The sequence below is a fragment of the Myiozetetes cayanensis genome, unplaced genomic scaffold (assembly GCF_022539395.1).
Source record: "Myiozetetes cayanensis isolate MyiCay16 unplaced genomic scaffold, myiCay2020 scf7, whole genome shotgun sequence".
Classification (NCBI taxonomy): Eukaryota; Metazoa; Chordata; class Aves; order Passeriformes; family Tyrannidae; genus Myiozetetes; species Myiozetetes cayanensis.
Window position 1 is genome coordinate 52,418,196 of NW_026087964.1, and position 16,479 is coordinate 52,434,674.

Consider the following 16,479-nt stretch of genomic DNA (forward strand, 5'->3'; position numbering starts at 1 on the left):
TTTCTGTAGTAGTATTTTGCAACAGTATTGCCAGGGCTACCTTATTACTGTAGCTGAATTCTTCCTTTTCTCTCCTGGAATATTCCTCTGGGCAAGCTGTGGCTCACTTTGGACTTTTACAGAAGACATTCAGAGGCAGAGGAGATAAAAATCCAGTTAACTTAACAGGCAGTAAAGTGTAACATTGAAAAACAAGCCTTAAGGAATGCAACAGTTAAGCCAGCAGAAAACAGCACTGTTTTCTGTAGCAATTTAGGGCCGCCATAAAAGTCAAGGGCGTCTAATAATGTGCAGCAATGGAGAGGGGTGTAAAAGCAGGATATATCTAGGCCCTACAAAGGCTGTCATCTGGCTCTGTGCTTGTAGGCAGGGTGAGCCTCCCAGTGAAGGCAAAACCCCACTTCACCCTAGAGGCACGCACCTACTTGGAAGGTAGCCCGCAGCTGACACTGTGTCTTAGAATATGATGAACTCCCACCATCCTCCTGGCCCCACTCCTTCTCCACAGGTCCAAGCAGTGAAGAGGGAAATACATGGCTGTGAGGCCAATACACCAGCTGAGGTACAGAGACCAGAAACTGGAACTTGCTGTCCATCAAGCTGTGAGCCCATAACATCTGCCATGTCATGGATAATTACAGTTGTATCCAAATCTGTCTTCAATTTATCCACTTGGACGGAAAAAAAAAAGGCAGGTTAGTTCATCAGCGAAAGAATTTGGTAAAGCCTCCCAGCTTTATTTGTGCAAGACCTCATGGTGCAAACAGGGATGACGTAGACATATTGAGACACTTTGCAGGGACAGGATCAGTAGACATAGCAGTGATATGGGCTTCAGCAAGCCCACCCAGACACCCCTTATGGTAAGTGAACCCCATACTGCTAGTTAAAAGCTAACTTGGACATAAACATAAACCATGTGCAACGCAGTACCTGTACCACAACGTAAACCAAACAACAGAAGATTCCCATTTAGCTCCTGGTCTGTCACTGACAAGCTGAGTGTCCTTGAAAAAGTCACACCACTTTCCCAGCCCCTGTTTAAACTGCAGAGCAACGACAGGAGATGCAGTCTGCTGTAATGGGACCTTGATCTTGACTGGGATTTCTGATGGCTCAAGAATCCCAATAATAAACATTTCAGAGACAGAATTACCTGGAGTCATCCTCAGGCATTTTAATGTATTGCATATGTATATATTCAAATTTAGGTACCTACACGTTCACTGTAGGTGAAGGCATCACCTTGTGCTTTTATTACCCAAAGTCCAAAGAAACTGCACATCCTAAAAGCCACCTCATAGGATGAAAGAAGCTGAAAGACAGAAGCTGGTAGAATGCCTTTAGCTATAAATCTGCATGGTAAAAACTGGTCTCTCTTTCCTCCAGTCCATTGGCTTTTATCTACACACAGAGAAACCCTCTTCCGTACACAGTTTGAGGTAAAAGAGCCATGGTAGGCATTTGGAGTCTCCAGGGGCATTGATAACTGAAATAATTGGCATATTACCACCAGAGACTCAGAAAAGTCACCTTCCAACTACAATGGGTTACTTCTCTCAAAAGTCATCCGAGGCGCATAATGTCGTTGTTGCTCATTAGGTTTCCATTAATGATAAAATTTCTGATTTCAATATTTAATACACCTCAGAGATCACAGTGCATAATTTAATGTGCAAGCAGATAATTTGCTGATCAAGGTACATGTTTCGCATTAAGACAAATCGTTGCTCACTTTGCTGATTAACACACACACACACATATATATGCAAACTATACCGCTCTCTTCTACCAGAGAAGCATTGTCCTCTCTGGAGCTGGTTTCTCACAGTAGGCAGCTAAAACCTCTACATCTCTTTCATATGCAACATAAAAGCTGTATCATCCACACTTGAACTGTGTTCCATCCTGATGCACTGGTTCCTTGTACATACATCATTTTAGGACACCCTTTGCAGTAGTAAAGTAGCCCACGCTGAGGTTGCTGTGTCACATGCCTCCTGGTGCTATGCCTCTTTTAGTACTTTATGGGTCTATACCCAAGTCCAGTCCTTGTCTGGCATCTTAGGCATGGAAAGCAACAACTGGGGTATGAACTGTGCTTTGGGGATTTCTATGTTTTCATAGTAAAGCATAAAGGCACCTGGATAAATGGTAGGTACAAACTGCTTTTAAGCTGGTATGTTCAAGACTCTGTGGAAATGGACAGGGATATCACTGGGGAATCTGACCAGGACAGAATTTCAGGTTAAACCCAGAGGAAGCAGTTCAAAAGCCTCACTTGGCTCCAGGGAGCAGCAAAACCCAGGTACCAAACCTTACAATAATTCAAAAAACAGAAGGGTAATTTTTCACCTTCCTGCTCTGTTAATTCACATACTTTCTATTTTAAAGTGAGGAAAGAGCACATTCAGTGGACAAGTGTTCCTAACTACTCAATGAAATGCAGAGGAAGGAAACAGCTTGGTGCAGCTACTACTGAGTTATAACCCAGTAGCATTTCAATAGATCTCACTACTATTATCTGGGCTATGTAACTTAGAGCTGCTGATCTGGGCAATAAATATCCACCAAATCAATTTTATTTACCTTGTAAAAATTGGGCAGAATATCAGCAAACTCTGTAAGCCCAAATAAAAGGTGAGTTTATTCCTGGAGATAGCACCACTCCCCCTAAAAATAAGGAGCAGACACCATAGGGTTTATGCTGAAACCATTCTGCAACATTTTGCCTGAACACTGCCCATTAACATGCAGCTAAACCCCTGTGAACCACTTAGAAAATGTAGCCCCAAGTATGAATTTGTCAAGATTTCTCAAGACCTCTATATGGCTGAGATCCCAGAAGGTACCAGTAACTTGAAGAGGTTTTTATATTTCCTTTCTGTCTTCGAGCTCAGTCAAATTAATAGGAATATATTTTCTCAGCCAATCACACTGGTGGAAATTGAGCTGGCTATTAATGATTTTAAACAGCAAGCAGCCCCTGGGCTAGAAGAGCTCCCAGAAGAGCGCCACTCCAAGTTTTAGCAAAACCCAAACTTTTTCTAAAGGTTTCACAAACTTTCTTTTTTTTTACCCTTCCACTACTAATTCCCCCAAATGCTCTCCATGGGCAGCAATATTACTTCCTTTTTGTCTGTGTGCAAAGTCACTCTTGTGTCATAGAATCATAGACAAATTGTCACTTTTCCTTCTTTCTCTTACGATATTTGGGAAACACTCTTCTCTCTTGAGGAGAGCTATAATCAAATGTTCTTCACACATGGTTTCATGTGACTATTAATCATGACAGGCTTTGTCCTTTATTATCATACTGGTTTTACTTATTCTCTCTGCGAAGCCAAAAAGTGCAATCTATGGTCAGGAACAGAGAGGAGTCCCTGGCCACTCATCAAGTACAGGAATAAACAAAGGAGCAAGAATCCAACTCCAAAACCCACAGACAGGTTTTAAAAAGGTCAGTAGACTGGGTATTTCCTTTGTTTGCCATCTAATTTTGGGTCAGAGTGGGGGAAGAGATCTATTGTACTTTGTTTAATCTGCTGAATTTAAAATGCTGACAGTGCTAGAAAGCAGAGACCAGGCTCCCCCACATTCTGCCAGTAGAACATCCTACTCACCACATTATGCAGTCAGGCAGCCCTCCCCTTCCCCCTCCTCTCCCCTCTACTCCCAAAGCCTTCTGAGAATTTTGCTGTGCCATGGTATGTCTTTGATTCCAGATAGAGTATGTTCCTGCTCTGTCTGGTTATTCCTGGGAGGAGACAATCCTCTCTGTCTGAGGATTGCTCTGACTGCTCAGGGTCAGGAATTCCTTTGTTACCAGCAGTGCATTAACACAAAAGTTAATTTTTCTAAAGTAAGACTGCAGGTAATGCTCCTATACCAGGGAATCTTCCCATGTATCTCAACATTCGTTTATTTGTATGGGTCAAACACCCAGATGCAGTTGCAACACAAGAAACGTGTCTGGGCACATGCCTTACAACCTTGGACAGAAGAGATATGGAGGTGCAAAGCTACGTGAGAAGGTGATGCTTGCTAGAGGAGTACACAGACACACGGGTTTCTATCCTGCAAAAATAGAAATACTAGAAAGTCCATCGCTTCCCAACTGTCAACTGAGGTAGCTAAGTTTCCTGTGCTCAACCAAAACTAATTGTGGAGACAACAACCCTTAGCTCCTTTAGAAGTGGTGAAGGGGTTCTGACAAGCCCAGTTAGGCTTCAGAGCAATGCATCTCCTGCCAGAGTCCTTCCTGGCTACCTGTAATGTATCACAAGGATAATTTCCATCAACACTCCTCAAGAACTGATGGAGGTACCTGCACTGAGAGCTTCAGCTCCCTCTACCATCTGCAGATTGAATGTTATTCCAGCCCAGCAAATCCCATGGCTAGATGTGCTACATTCTTCTAACACCTTGCACAACTAAAAGAATCTCTCCCATTCATTGCTAGTGATTCTATGTCCCTTCTATGATGGTGGAACCACAGAAGTGATTGCCTTGCTATAGCTATCAAGCTCTCAAATTCAAAGTCCAGATCCATCCAAATATTCAGACATCTACTTCTCACTCAGAAACAAACTCTAATTCCTGCAGGAGAAGGAGGGCACTGAAGCATAGCAGTGTAACCAACCATCATTCTGGGCCATCCCTCTCTCCAGCTGTGCCAGCTTAAGTTCAATGTCTTGCAGGTGTTTTTACAGCATCAGGCTTCCAACTAAGACACTCTCCAAACCTCTTAAAGTCAGAGATTTTAGGTTTTGAAACCTTAAACACAAAAAGTGCACTTCACAACAGCTCCTGTGGGTATTATAAGGAGCAAAAAAATGCTTTTAAGCGCTCTTAAGAGAGAATAACATGACAATGAAATTGAGGAGAAATGGAGAAAAGGATAATCACACTGCGAGTTGCTGCTGCTCTCATCTCCCAACTACTTCCAAGGCAGCAAGAACCCAGGCAGCCAGCAACAGCTGCCACCCTATTAAACTTAACAATTTACAGGTGCTCAGAGGGAGCACTTGCGTGCAATTAGCCAAGCAAATTCACTTACTTCGAGATGCAGGGCCCTGCTCTTGTTGCTGCAGTTTGGCTGTGCTCTGCTAGCTCTGTGCAGTACTTCCAAGGTACTCCCAATGAGGGGCTGGCTTGTGGATGTTCAGTAAGCTGGGAAAGCCTTGCTCCACAGCATGTTCCTGCAAATGATTCCAGGTGTTTCAGAAAGTACAGCACGCTTTTCTTACTCTGCAACTCCTCTCTGCCGATGGAGGGGACTGGTGCAGTCCATTAGGCCTACAGTAAAAAGGGAAAATAGGACTTTATTCCACATAAGCCTTTTCATTAGTGTTAATCCAGCCAGCTAACAGGGATGGGAAAGACAGAGAGGGCTAGATTTGGTGCAAGTAATAATGTTCCTGTTCTTGCATGAAAGCCTAATAATGCTCCTACTCTTGCATGAAAGGTGGGTAAAACACCTGCATCCCCACCGACTCAGGCCAGTGCTAGATATGGTCTGAAGATACCTTGCAATGTGGACTTGGCCAGGTCTGACAGCAGTAGGTAATATGACACTTGTGCTGGATGTCATGTGTGTACACAGGGAGTCCTGGACAGGAAGGCTGCAGCCCAGACAAAGGAAAGAAGGACTGCAAAGTCATAAACACCATCCATGCAGCCAGGCAGGCAACCTGCTTTCACCCTGACCTTCAGCCCAAAAGCCTTCCACCTTTGCTCCACGTCTATTACAGCCTCTCCTTGCTTCTGTTACTTGGCAAAAAAAGATAATCAACAGCAATAAAAATTTTCTAGCAAAGCCTCAGCTACAGTGAAGCCCAATATTATCATTTCTTTGCTTACTTGAGCTGGAATGAAACATGGATAGGTTGGTGAACACAGTCCTTTGAAACTCAGTGGAACTACTTGCATTTATTCCTGATGAAACTCCAGCCCAGTGATTTAGGAATCAGATAAAAGAAAGATGGGATGATTGTTTCTAGTGTGGAATAAATAAATAAGAACACTTCACGATATGATGGCTCTTTTTGGGCTATTCTTTCTCGTGTAGTTAATCTCATTATTGCAAATTAGGGAGTTTCTCTGGCAGTTTAAAAGGTGTACTCTAACGCATACAAAGGAAATAAACAAAGTATTTTGCTTCTGATCTCAGCTGCAGTCAATTTATTCTTTGAGCCTCTTGACTTAGAAACCATAAGACTTTGGTCTCTTTGCCTGTATCAAAGTCACACACAAATTGAAACAGCCCCTGCTCACATCCACTCAAATTCAGCAACACTGCTGCTCTGATTTTGCAATGACCTGAAAATACTTCTGTATTCTCTTTGTTTCTACCTGCTTCTTTATTCCCATTTTCCAATTAAACTGCAAAAAAATTCAAAGTACCTTCTAATTGAGGGTAATCCAAAATGAAAGCTGGTTCCAAGGCTGAAATCAAAGAGCTGAATAGGATATCTTTACTTACACCAAACAGCCCCACGATAACATCTAGAAGAGAATGATGGCTTTCCTAAAAACCACGGTCATGCTTGTTATATAGGAATACAAAGCCACAGAGCACACTGCAATAAAAAATGTAGTATAATCCTAGGCTACTGCAAATTAGCTTTCTACTATTTGCTGTATGCTCTTTGATGATGTTCCCAGTGCTCAAAAATGTCTTTTTGCTGAGAGAATTCCTCAGGTTGGGCAAGAACAGTGCCTGAGAATAAGATGAGGATTGATGCTAGAAACTCCTTGCTAAATCAACGTTTTATTTAACATGATAATTACAACAAATATTGTAGAAACTTTGGATGATGTTACAACTTTAAAACAGCCTGAAAACACTTAAATTGCATGTTTAAAATTTTCAGCACTTGGGGAACTGGCACTGATGCTGTTTTGAAGCTCTTGTTAAGCACCTTTAGGAGGATTCTGGTTCTTGGCCTCTGTACACAGCGCAGTGGTGACTGCCTGAAGGTACAGTATGGCCCAAGAGAAAATACCTTTTTAAAGCCATCAGGGACATGGGCTGCTAAGAAAAGCAGAGCCCCTCACCACCAAAATTAAGAATTTCATCTCCCTGGGCCACTGCTCTACTTAGCAGAGGGAGAACCCTCCAAAGCACGAACCTGGCCCTCTAAGTATAAAGAGGATGATGACCAAGAGCTACATTAGTAGGTGTCTTCATTAGACACCTGAAGCTACTGGATGGATCCAGACCAGGTGCATGGGAACTGTTAAATTTAGTAATAATGCTGCCTAGCTGCATGACTGCAGAATAGTAGGAGAGCAACAGAGTGAAGATTTTTATTCGTTTTGCTTTGACTTGTGCAAAGAATTTTGGACTGCATTAACCATGGTAAGCAGTCAGTCACATACTGCACACACTTTCATGTACCCCAGTTCTATTTACTGTAAGATCCAAAAATCAGACGACTGTTTTTCATATTGTAACTTTTAACTGAGCAGTAACCCCCTAACTTCACCTCCTATTTTAATTCTGGCTCTGTTTATTGCCAGAATCCCTGCAAAAAAACTTGCTTTATGACATAGCAATTCATTCCTAGACTAAGCCTTAGGCCTCCTGAGGTATTAACAGAAAGATAAGATCCATTGAGAGATGTGTTGGCTTAGTCACACAGTAAACAGCCTTTTACCAACTGGGCATCATTCCCTTATCAGATTGTGCCTTATGCTTTGTATTCTCTGGTCTGCAAGTGCTTTTCTGGGATCAATTAGAAGCAGCATGAGAGGAAAGAAAAAATCCTTACTGAGGAATTTCACCACTAGAAAGATTTCTTGGCTGTAAACCAGCCAGGCTGTTAAAAATCAGGTATGCTTAAAGGAGAGCAGCAACTCCTATTATTTGAGTAGACATCCTCCTAAACTCAACTGGGCACTGCAGTTCATCCCAGAGCACTCGATTCATGACATAACTTCTGTGCAAATAGCAGAGAGCCAGGAGAGGGTGCTCAACAATAAGTAGAAGATCCTGTATATACTGATCATGCCCTGGTAACAGGGATATTTGTACACAGCCACTGACATGGAATTGCCAGAACCAACATGAAGAACTTCTTAATTAATATTTTAAAATTTTCAAAGGGTTTTTTAATTTAGCTCTTTAAAAGATATATTTAAATACAGAGAAGTCAACTGGATAAGATTTTGAAAATGTGGGAGTCTGCCTGACAGACTTAGGTATAAAGAGTTAAAATTTCACCCAAATCCCAGTGCCCATTTGTCCTTTCAGCAAAGACTATTAAGGTCTCCAATCAGTCCACAGAAAACATCAAGCATAGAGATGTCAAGGAATCTGAATTAGTTGAATTCGCGCTTAACTTGCTTGGAAAAATATAATGTCCTAATACCCCAAAGTACCAAACTACTCAAGGATTTTTTTCAAGCAAAGTTTTCACTTTTTTTTTTTTCCTAATTTTGAACATATTGCTTTAGTTGGATGTTAAGTTGAATACATCTGTGGTCTTCAACATTTGATAAATAAGACAGTGTTACTTTAGTATAGGAAACATCACCTTTTTGTAGGGAGTTTTTTAAATAGAGAAAAAAACCCAAATATTGCTTTTGAGATTGAAATATCTGATTAGAAATAATTATTACTAATATAATAATTGTCATGAAAAATTATTCTTCAGCAAGAAAGACAGAACCTTGCGACTCCACACAGCTCCTTCAGGAGTTCAGGCAGGAACCAGGACTTCAAATATAGGTTATGTCTATACAATGTTGATATCTGTGGTTGACCAGGATGGGAATCTGGGACTGTGAGTTTACTAATGACACATCCTTTATCTTGCTAGCTAAAAATGTTATTATGCAGTATGTGTTGTTTCTCTCACAAAAAACCACATAGGATTACATGTGCCATAGCAGAATGAGGAGGCAAAAAAAATAGCAAAGGAGATGTGAATTAATCAATTAAATTTGAGGCTGAACTTTTTCATGGAGTCTGCCATCACAGCTGCCTAAATTGGAAAATGGTGGAAATTCAGGCTTTCTGGACTGAGTAAATTACTATAATTTGGATTTAAATGACATAGGAATCAAAAGTTGACTCTATTTGCTAATTCTATAGCCCTGTTTTACCTCATTGTTTCTTCCTGAGCCTCCTACTGTTTATAAAATTGAAGAATCAAGCTGACTTGAATGTCCAATGCCTTCACTATGATCGAATCTCTCCTTCTGTGTACGTGATTGACAGCTACAGAAAACAATGTTTTCCTTAGCTAACAAACACTAATTTTGGCTTCATTTTATCTGTCCTTGCATGAGATCATTCAGCCCTTGAAAAGAATGCCTCTGGGAATGACCTTCTCATTGCTAACCTCCTAATAACTCAGACAGATATTAAAACCAGTTCTGCCAGACAAGTGATGGAAGGCTTTCATACATGATACTTGCAAGACAGCCTTTTGTAGCTCTGGGAAATGGCGAAGAACTTCTCGGACCTGTTTGACAAAGTCCCCATGCAAGGTTAAAGATCCTTGTTCACTTTTTATTTTCTGTGTAGGGGAAAACACTGATCCATATAGACATTATTTTCAACACCAGTTTTAAGTAACTGTAACTTCCTAGCCCTCTGTGGCATTACTGCTGCTTTATTTGCACGTTTGGAACGGAAGAGTCAGATCAAGCTGCGTATTTGGGCATTGCTTACTAGTGTTGAAGTTTATTAATTTCTCATAGAGATAACTGACAACTAGATCTGTTTTCTCTATGATTGCAAGTGCTGTTACCTTTAGAAAGGCCAGTAGAAAATCTTAGAAAATAGAGGGAGAATTTTTTCCATTAGAAAATGAAGGGACTTCAAGTCAATATCTGTTTAATTCCCCTACCCACAGCAACATCAAGTAGACTAGATGTGAAGGATAAACACTTATGCAGGCTGTTCATTAAAAAAAAAAAAAAAAAAAAGGCAGCACTAATAACAGTCATGGTTTAAAGGTCTCCAAGCCTGCTCTTTGGGTGATTGTGAATGGTACTGAACTGCCTTATACTGTGATCTGCACAACTTTTGATTGGATTTGCTCCAGAAATTCACCTGGAAAAAACTATTTGCAGCCCCAGGGGGGCTGGTTGGTTGGCAAACCCATGACACATGTGTTAACCAAACAGTATCTCCCAATTGAATCAGCTAAGGGGAAAAAAAAAAAAAAAAAAAAGACAAAACCAAAAACCCAACACAAAAAAACAAAACCAAACAAACACAAAGCCAAAAAAACTATCTCAAAAACCTCCAAAAGCAGCACAAGAATAGTGCATTCTTTCCATTCCCTATCATTTTTACTTCAGGATCTCAGCTGATCTCAGCTGATATTTCTGCTCAGTTAGGAATCTGTCTATTTAAGCCTCTATATAGGAACTGCAACGTGCTGAAATATGTCCCTGTAAAGACACTGGTGGTGAAGTAAAAGGCTGATTTCCACAGAGAAACATTGTTATCCCTTAAACAGAGATACCTCTAAGCTAACAATATGTACAAGGCAGCACAATTATACTTGAAAGTGGGAGGCAGAGCTCCCTTTGTGTTGTCAGCCCAGTGTCCAAGCAGAGGACTTGTAAATTATGAGATGAGGGAACTGAGGGGTGCCCACCCATTCCTTTCTCTGATGAGTACCCAGAAACAATTTGTCTCCAAGTGCAGTTGCTGCTTGAGGAAAGTTGGAAGAGATGAATGGAATATTAATGACAAGGCTGTATTTCTGCACCAGCATTTGTTTTGCTCCAGGTGTGTTTTACTGGCCCAGATGTTGTTAGGGTGTCCATGAGGACATAAAGCCATTCAAGGTCAGAAAAGAGAAAGCAAAGAGTGTAACTTCTGAGTTGGGTACAGTAAGCAGTATAGAGTGTGAACATGAAAAATAATGACAAGCAAAGGTGGGGGTGGTGATGGTAAGATGAGGAAACTCAGGAGATGGAAACTGCAACATGAAGAATCAGCTCCAATCCAAGAACCGATGGAAGATGATGTCCCCATCCTACTGACCTGGGCAGTAAGGACTTTTAATGTTTTATTGAGATAGTGAATGGGTTAATGCTCAGACTATTAGCTGACTTGCTTTATTGGGTGCACTAGCCTATAAGTAATGCCTTACATTTTTCATTAATGCATATCTGGTTTGAACACAGACCACATCAGACAACAACAGCTATGACACATGTAAGAAAGCGACATAAAAATATAGTGGAAAAGAGACAAAATTATGCTAGACTAATAAATAGCACATTCTAGCTTTCTTACTAATCATCAAATTTAACCAGATAACAACTAGCTAGCTCTGTATTTTCTCTCCGGCATAAGGCTGGATCTACAGTAGATGGATATTTGCCATCTGTTTTCAAAATCTCCAAAGATTGTCTTAAATATTCAGGTTAACAGGATCCTTACCTGATTGCTACTGTTGACAACCACAGTTCTTTGATGCAGAGCTTTAAATTGAATTAGAAGCTCTTGAAGTCACTGATTTCTCATTCTAGCATTCAGAGCAACTCAGATGAAAAATCTGCACATTTCCAGTCCTTCAGGGGTGGCCTTACCAGGACAAGGATTTCTTCCATCCCAGAAGCTATTAAAGATACAAACATCTTAGCAATGCATCATTTTTATGTGACTGCTGGAACACCGTTCTGAATTAGGGCTGTATTTACATAAATCAGTGTGGTAATGGTCTTCTCGCCTTTTTTTTTTTTTTGTTGTTTTTTTTAGTTAAAAAAATGGAGAGAAAGGGAAGGAAAGAAGAGAGAAGTCGAAACAGAATAGAAGCTGCAGTGACATTCAGTGGAATAATTTTATGCCGCTACAAATCAGTGTCTAACCACTAATGACAAGCTATGGATATATATACAAACAACCCTAATAAAAAAAAACCCTATTCCAATCACAGCAAAACATTCAATGCCCAATGCTACCAATTCAATCATAAAAGCTTTCAGCCTTAATTTGTAATGCTGGACTCATTACTTCTAAGTGCTCTTCCTACTGTTCTTATAATTGTGTTTCTGGGGTAGCTTTCAGGTTTGGTCACACCATGGTCAGATCCTTCAAAGATGTCTCAAAGATCAAACTGAGGATGGCATTTTCTCCCCTTTTTTTATATTTGCTAAAAAAATAAAATCCCAAATTGGGCTCTCTCTTGCTTCTTTTTCAAGGCAGGATGGTGTCCAGCAGTCCCACCTGGGAACGATCAAATACCAGCCCTCAAAACTCCCCACTTAGGTATCTGAAAGCAGATGTGCTGGGCACTGAGCCATTTCCAAGTCTGGCCCACCACCAACTGCAGGGCTATTCATGGCAATACGATTCATAACAATAAACGTTTTTGAAGTGCTTCTCATTAAATTATCCACACAAGCTGATGGTAATTCCTCCGTGATGTGGAACAAGGCTTTGTAATGCTGGGAGCCTGCTAAGCGTGGTGCAGAGGAACATGCAGACTCAGACAGATTTTCGTGACAAACTCCATGCCTCGTTGTTTCTTGCAGCAAGAGCCTGAGGCAGCTCGTGAGAATCAGGAGCCCAGAGGCTGAGGTGTAGGATGATTTCTCTGAACTTGTGCCTAAAAATCTACCCCTTCTCTGCACGCTTTTCTATGAAAACAAAGAAAGCTCCAGCAAATATTGGGCTCCTAAATCCCCCTGGCTTTGGCATTTTCACTGAGAATAAACAAGGAAGACACTATTTGCCACAGGCTCATGGAAATGTAGTGGGAAATGCCTGTCCCCTCTAGCGTGCCTTAGCCCTATGCACTAAATAAAGCCATATTTCAATATCCTGCTATAGACGTAAATGCTCAGAGTCTCGTTGCATCTTTAGAAGGCTATGTAATGATATATATTCACATGAAAACCTCTGAGTTCCTTGACTGCTAGGAGCTTTATAGCTTGCAAGTGTGGTACTATTATACACTGCATGTCATGCCAGGATACAAGAGTTTCAAGTGTTGCTACCAGGCTTGTCTAGCCTAACATATTGGCCCTTAATCTGGTTTCCCGATGAGGAGCCCTACTATCATGTCCACATGTAATCAGACCTGTGCAGCTGCCTACATGTTCTTTTTAATTGGATTGAAGTTAATCACAGTAGGATTAATTTGAAGAGATCAAGGAAACAGAGTGATATTTTGTGGAAAGCAGATGGTTTCTTCTGGATGGAATAAAGCTCTGAAAGCCATAAGAGGTGTTTAACTTCTCAGGTTTACCAAGATTAAAAGCTCAGGGATTCTGTAACTTAACTATAATATATTTAATCACATTTATGCCATGTCAATCAAAGAAACCTTTGGAAACTAACTATGTAGTTTTCAAAAGGAAGTGGCTTACTGACAGATAGTAGCATCATCGAGCACTCTGAAGGGAGGAATGAAAACATACGTCCAATATTGGCATAATTACTCCCAAGCAAACAAAAGCTAAGCACTGCTGTTTTCATGAGAACCAAGAGCATCCTGCCTTTCCAAATGGCATAATGCGTCGTTGTTAAAAATAAAGCTTTATAAATGGACTGGCAGTTCAGCACTGACTTGTGATTTCAGCTGTATACTTTTTGCCCTCCAAAGAATGTTTTTTGTAAAGGAATCCAGTATCAAAGCACAGACTAAGTATATATTAGGTAACTAAAATTCAACCACCCAAAACCCTGGGGCACATTTGAAAATCTGGACTTTATTTAAATAAAGTTACAACAAACTTGAAGAATCATTTCATTAACAAGCTGCAATTCTTATTCCATCTCTTACATATGTATGTAAAATACATTTGCCCATTCCTATGCTCAAATGACCACAAATATCGTGATTTCTCTACAAATCGCACCTTGCCGAAGTGCCATAATTTGTATATGACATACATGTTAAGCAGGAAAGAAGCATGTCACTACAATGAGGATGTAAACTAGATGAAACTGAACCAGGAATAACAAGAGCAGGTCTGCAGAGCAAGGAAAATGCCAGTGTGGGGAAAACACATGCAGGGTAACGTTGGTGTGTTCCTCAAACTTAAGAAAGGAGAAAGTTTTCCAAACTTGATGGGTAGATATAAGAACCTTTGTTCTTCAACCACTAAAAAAGGCACCTAGAGCTCACTCACACTCTATCATCCCTGACTTCTTAATTCTAGTGTAAACAAAGGCATTTCACCCCCCATAAGAAAGAAAGAAAAGCTCAATCAACCACTCTAAAACTGAAAAACAAGAAAGTGCATTATACAGGCTTGCACAATTCCTTTTCACACTAAGTCTTCCAAGGTTATGAAAGTGGGATTGCCATGTACAGAATTGGGACCAGCTAAGGCAGGACTAATGAAAAGGTCTACACAGAGATGCTAGCTTTTATTTTATAATTTTTCTAAGTAAAAATTCCCCCAAATCTGACCGACCAATTAAATTCTTTCCACAGATTTTCTCTTCTGCTGAGTTTAGGGCAAAATATAGAAGTTTGATAGCATCATATTTCTATTTAATTTCTAAGAGCACTGAACAGCAACGATGACTCAGCTAGATTTGCCCTTTGAAAAGTAAATCTTGACTTACTTGAGAAGTCTGCCCACTCTAATTATATTCAATTGTCTTGTGTAGGGATATTAAAAGACATACATCACTAATATTAGCAGGGTCAGAACACCATTAGGGTGAAATGCATTCCTTCATCCAAGACTTGTAATCAGACCTTCCATATGATGCAAGAAACTTTCTTATAGATGTGTCCCTACAGCCTCCACTATCATAGCAGATAAGAGCCTCATAAACAGCCACAAGTTTACTTTCACAAAAAAAACCTAAACCAAACCAAAACAAAAAATAAAATAAAAAACAAAACACAAAACAAAAAACATAAGGTCAGTATTCCCTATTTATAGCTAAGGAACAGAGAAACGAAATACCAGAGCAGATCCTCACCTCTTTCTGTGCCTGTAAAAATAGAAGCAGGTGGAAGAACAACAGACTCGGGAAAAGGAAAAGCCACCAGTAGAGAAGGTGGCACAGCATTAAGACCACAAGGTTACTTCTGTATGCCCACAGGCTTGCAGTGCATACCTTACTTACAACTACATACAACTTTTCACAGAGAAGGTTATAAGAAGAATGAAATCCATTAAGATGTATTTTAATCTGCTTTAAACATAACATAACTATTCATTTGCTATAAGCATGTCTCATTTAAACCCCAGGGTCTAGTTCTCCTCCCATTATATGCATTTATTAAACATTTCATAATCTGCTAGTGCTGAGAGGCAGTTTAGGGCAGGACCTCATAGTGATTACCACTTAGTGCAAAGGAGCTTATTACTTTACACCCACACTCCCAAGCAGTCACTAGAGATACGCCAGAATTTATATCTGCTGAAAGTAAAGCTTAGTTATGGATATTAATAGATACACAACCATATTTTCCAGTTGGATTTACGTAACTACAAACTTGTTCTATTGTAAAGTTTCGATTTTCATCATGTAATTAAAGGTGATATACATGAAGCTGAAGGTAATAATATTGTATATATTACTCTTTTGACAGACTAGGAGATATGCTGCTAATAGCTAAGTATATTTACTCCACAATTGTTATAAATTGTGTAGGAAAACCTTTGGTTATATTACCGTATAATTACAAATATGAAAAAGAATAATTAGGTGATTACCTTGCAACTAAAACATAATTACAACGTGACTATAGCAATCGCTTTGGTCTAAACCCCAAAATGACAGCCCTTCTACTCACAGTGCACAGCTTATTTAATCTGGGGATAGTAGGATCAGCAGCTAAAAAATTATGTGCTTCTAGTCGGCTCTGGATAAAAACACCTCGTTCAACTACGAGCAAAAATCATGTCACCCCCACCTTCTCTTCTCTTGTAAGACTGCAAGCTTGCTGGGACATAGTGTAGCATGGTATTTACCTACTAACTCAATCTGCGTAGCTCAGAAGCTGAGGACTGTGTAAACTGGCAATGAAAATTTCCTGGAATGGTATACTTTTATGTATTTATGGTTTCTTCTAAAACTATGGCCTACAAAATATACCACTCCTAGGGAGTATAAAATGAAACAAATTGGAGCTGTTACTGATGGCGGTAGTAGAAAGGCTTTCTCAGCAGATATGCCCCTAGTATAGCTGCAAGAGCTCTTGGAGGAGGATGAAAGAGTTAATTAGAAAAGAAGGATCAGAGTGAAAAAAATAAGTAGAGTACAAATGAATGATTAGGGGAGAAAATGAGAGATCAATTTTATAAAGGGAATTGTATTCAAATGCCAACTTCATCCAGCTGTCTGCATAATTCATGTAATACCTTTAGCCCATACATATCAGTTGATATCTGTACCTGTTTGAGGACATTAATCACACACCAGAAAAGTCAGTTATTGTATTTAAAAAAAAGATTGGATAGATAATGAACATAACTGGTACTTAGTAGGAAGAACATTAACTCTGATGCCAAGACACCACAGACACAGGTGGATGG